Below are 4,866 nucleotides of genomic sequence, written 5' to 3'. Positions count from 1 at the left end.
GGAGAGATTGAAACTCATAAGAATATTATTGCCATTTATTTTTGTCGTTAACTTGATACAGTTGTTCTGAGATTACGAATGAGGAAAACCAACAACCAAAAACCCCACCAGGTGATTTTAAGTAACAAGATTCCGCCTCGGCGGATGCAAGTTACTAATGAAGCCAAAAACATGACAAAATCCCTAGAAAGGGTGTAAGTCAAAAGGCTAAGTGACAAGATTCCGTCTTGACGGATGTAAGCCACTGACGAAGCCATAAACGTAACAAATAGCCCTTGAATGGGTATAAGTCAAGTAACAAGACTCCACCTTGACGGGTGCAAGCCACTGACGCAGGCACAATCCTTTAGTAGGTGCAAGTGACAAGATCCCACGTGATGGATGCAGGTTACCGACGAATCCACGTAACAAAAAAAAGGGACAAGAACCTCGCAATAAATCAAAACAAAACTCAGGCTGTATCCAAGCCCCTTTGAAGGATTGTGAGTAAGTAGTAAATCATTGACGAATGGAGAGGTCACAGCCAAGTGCTAAGTACAAGATATGGACGAATGTAAAACAGCACAAGCATTTGATGAACAAGTAAGTATGTTGCAAATTCAATTAAAAGCCCAAAAACCAAGGGCAAATTACCATTGTTGTTATACCCAAAAAACCCATAAACACTGGGCAACACAAAAATTGTTCTCAAGACAGATTAAATTGTTCTAAAATTCGATTTACAAAAAAGCCGAAAACATGACGGGCTAACAAAAGAAAAGAAGAAATTTCCATAAGTATGAAGATTCAGGGGCCAGCGACAGCGTCATCACCTATAGAAGCATCATTCCTGGCAGCATCAACATCGTCAGTAGTAGTCTTGTCAGAGACATCATCTTCAATAACAGAAGATTAGGCAGCCTCGTCAGTCGCCATCTCCTGGTCCACCACCTCAAGATCCAAGTTTTGCAAATCAACTCCGATGGGATGCTTGAGGAGATACCGCCTTAAAAGCTTAAAGCCTTTGAAGTACCAACTGAAGAGCACAGTGTTGTACTCATCAGTCTACTGGAAAGCCTTGACGGACCTTGCAGCAATAGTTTTGAGCTTTTCCTTGGTTGTCAGAAGCTGTTCGTCCTTCTCCAAGGTCAACTAACGCTCAGCACGAAGATCGTCGGACAAAGTCTTGGTACTTTCCTTCAAGGTATTGACCTCGTGCATGGAATCAATGAGCTTTTTCTTCATTGTAGAATTCTCCTTGTCCAGGGCCACCATTTTGGACGTTATTGATGCCACCTTGGCCTCCTGAGTGAGGTACTCAGAAGCAATGTGGAGACTCTCCCCCAACACCTGAAAGGAAAGGTTAAGTCGTTAGTAAAAGACGGATAAATACCAAAAGCACACGGGCAGATTACCTGGACGAGCTTGGGACTTGTTGATTTGCGACCACGTTGAAAGGCACGTTGGCAAAAACCTTTAAGTCCTCGGCCGTAACAACTCCGTGTGCCCTGTCCACAGCTAGACCTTGATCTCCCTATACAGTGGATGAATGAGAATCAGCCTTCTCCTTCTCCTTGCCTGATATACGCTGCCTCTTTGACGAAGGAGTGGGAATATCTTCAACCGAAATGGCTAGAGAGATCGTCCTCACGGTCTCAGCACCGGAGATGACGGGAGTAAGCGAAACAACTGGAGTAGCGGGCGAGCCTTTCCCAGTCACGCACACTCCCTTCTTCCCGATATTGGACAAAGGCTCGTCCTTCTTAGACCTCATCTTGGCATACATGTCCTTGTTGAACTTAGTCGTCATCTCTGCAAGAAGGAAACACTTAAAAAAAAAGGGTGCTTAAAGGGAAGTTAACATTGACGAAGTTAATACTTACTCTTTTTTCCCTTGATGTCGATGTTGCGCAAGACGTAGGGAGATGGGTCTGGGCCTAAGCAATAGAATGCAAGTGTCCGTGGATCTACAAGGTCCTCCCAACTTTCAATCGTCCTGGCGTACTCTATCGCCTTTTCAACACGATCTTGGTATTTGCACTTTTACTTAGGACGTCTCTTAACTGCCAAAGAGATAACTACAAGAGTTAGAGACGAACACATAAGCAGAATGAAAATTAACAAACGAGGAGAAACATTGACGCACCTAAGTTCGGGGTTCCCCACCGACGGAGTAACCTTGGGATATCACCCCAAGCCTCGCTAGAAGGGCTTTCAAAATCGTCACCTGACATGAAAAAGAAACGAGACTTCCAATACCTGAATGACGAGGGTAAACCCTTGACGATCCTAGTCCTCCTCGCCCAAGGTACTAACTCATAATATCCATATTCTTTTGACTCTTTTAAACGGTAAAGGTAGACGAGCTCACTCACCTTGATCATATCCCCGTTAGCGGCCAACCATATTTCCATACAGTTGATCACTATCCTCCATGAATTGGGCATAAGTTGCCCGGGAGCAATGCCAAAATAACCTAAAAGCTCCATCACCAACAGATGGACGGGAAGCCTAGGCCCACAAGTGAAAGCAGCCTGGTAGAAGCATACCTCACTAGGGAAGAAGTGGCATGCCTGATCCTCACTACTGGGCCAACGAACACGAACCCGTTCAGGAAATTGAAATCTATCCTTAAACCTAGCCATGGTATCAGCGTCCAGCCCGCACGCCTCCTTGAGGGCGTAGAAAGCCCTAACTGAACGAGGGGCAGAGATGGCCGTATCACCCTCCACTGGGCCATCGCTAGATGACAACCCAATTTCAAGTTCACTAGATCTCACCTCCGACATCCTCTTCGCTTCACCCTCAAACCAAGCAAGTGATTGGTCTAATATTGGAGATAGCTCGCCTAAAACCACACTCAACCCACAACCTTCAAAAAAAATCCCTAACGAAAGGAAAAAAGTCACTAGAAACACCTAAAGCCGCCCCTAAGCGAGCAAAAAAGAAAGAGATCGAGGGGCAAGCTACCCTAACCTTAGAGGAACTGACCATGAAAAGGGGAATAAAATCCTGAAAACCCGAAAAACAAACATAATCACAACAAAACAAAGGGCAAAGAAAAATCAGGAACTCATAATAGGTTGTGAAGGAAAAGAGAATAGAAGAGGAGGAAAAGAGGAACGTACCTTGAAGAATAAACGATTGAATCCAGAAAAATTCGAAAAATGTCGTTGGAGCAGGGTCGGAATGATCGTAGGAATAAACGGGAAAAATAAAACTCAGAGTAAATGATTAAAGTGAAGGAAAGGAAAGTTTTGAAACCAAGACCCAAGGAAACTGAAAAATAGCAGGAAACCCAAGGATTATGCCATTAACTCCATCAATCAGCATGCGCCACGTGGCCACATTGCGTGTAGCGCCGCCACTATACATTAAATTCGGAGTAGAACCCCAAGAGTCATAGATAACTCAGGAAAACTTTTCATCTTCTATGGTCCTCATGACACATTATAAACGACCACAGAACTTGGGGGCAACTGATGGGAATGATGAGATTACATCTCCTAGACGAAGCCAACACTCATGACGAAGTTGTCCTGGGACGAAGAAACCAGTCACCATCGACGAAGATAGGGAAATCATTCAATATAATCAATCGATGACTTGGGCAGTTATAAAACCAGCCAAATAGACCGTTGGGAGCCTATTAAAAGCCTCATTATTAGGCAGGAGGCATTACTAAGAAAGGCATTAACGACCACAACAGCTAGCAACCAAAGTCACATATATAAAGCCCCCATACTGTCAACAGAAGGTACATACACACTCTGAAAAACACTTATTATTATCTTACTTATCTATTTCATCTCATAGAGCATTTTCCTATTCTAACTTTGGCATCAGAGGCGTCATGGTAGGCACCACATCGGTGACCATCTCTGAGGATACATTCACACAGACTGAAGGTTGGTTCCATCTGCCTACTTTGACTGACGAACTCAAGTTTCATCAGTAATTATTTAAATTCTCTTGAATATATTTGAATGTTCTTAAATTTTCTTATGTGTTTTTCACATGTTCTTGGTTGTTCATCACATATTTATACATAAACACTAGTTTTGATCCTAAATCCATATCAAAAATATGAAAAACATGTTTATTTCATAATTCTTTCAAATCTTCGAATCTAGGATATCACTATACACACACATTCACTAGAATTTATTTTTCAATCCAAATGCAATGCTTAATAAATTGAATTAGGGTCATCACATGCACGCACTTTAAATTCAACATGCAAATTGATTGATATCATATTGGATGATGTGATATGAATATTGGCCACTATAGTCTAGATGACCGGTTTTACTGGGCAAGGTAGGTGCTTAACACCTTCTCACCTTGTAACATAGCCTCCGAGCTTAGATCAAGGGTTAGTAGATCAAATGCTTATCCATGTAATTTTCAATTTCTAGATTGTAACTAGGAAACAAAGCAATGTACTTTATCTTAGATTGTATCTAAGACCAAGCCGTGTAATTTTCCAAGGATCAATGTAAATTCAATTTCAAATTAATAAAATGGGGAATTTTTCAATTATAGTTTTCTTATTTTTCCAATAATTAAATAAGTGGCGACTCCATTGTAAAACCCTTAATCTAAAGGGGAAAATATAACTAGTCGAATCTCCATTTTGAGAGGCAATATAACACGACTCCACCCATTCACGTGGGTTTAGTCCAATAACCTAAAAAAAAGTGGGCTGGGGGCGCGGTCTCTCACATCCACCAAAATGACTTGGCATTCAGAATGAATGCCTCGTCGAGAAAAGTTCTCTGAGAAGGCCTTATGAGCATCCTCATCACGGAAACGAATATATGAAGGAGTAGGATCAGAAGACGAAGATGCCCCAGAACGAAGAGTGTTCTGGGACGGAGTAGACTT

At 42.2% G+C, this 4,866-nt stretch overlaps 1 long non-coding RNA gene across 1 annotated transcript; it reads right to left on the bottom strand.

Annotated features, from left to right (window-relative positions):
- Positions 1-598: 598 nt before the first annotated feature.
- LOC115968186 lies at positions 599-3,832 on the bottom strand. Its single transcript, XR_004086696.1, has 3 exons — positions 1,863-3,832; positions 1,395-1,791; positions 599-1,329 (listed from the first exon to the last, which is right to left on the bottom strand). It is a non-coding gene; the product is annotated as an uncharacterized LOC115968186 (long non-coding RNA).
- Positions 3,833-4,866: the final 1,034 nt, after the last annotated feature.

The sequence above is a fragment of the Quercus lobata genome, chromosome 11 (genome assembly GCF_001633185.2).
Source record: "Quercus lobata isolate SW786 chromosome 11, ValleyOak3.0 Primary Assembly, whole genome shotgun sequence".
Taxonomy (NCBI): Eukaryota; Viridiplantae; Streptophyta; class Magnoliopsida; order Fagales; family Fagaceae; genus Quercus; species Quercus lobata.
Note: the sequence above shows the minus strand (reverse complement) of the source record. Positions and strands in the feature narration are given on the sequence as shown.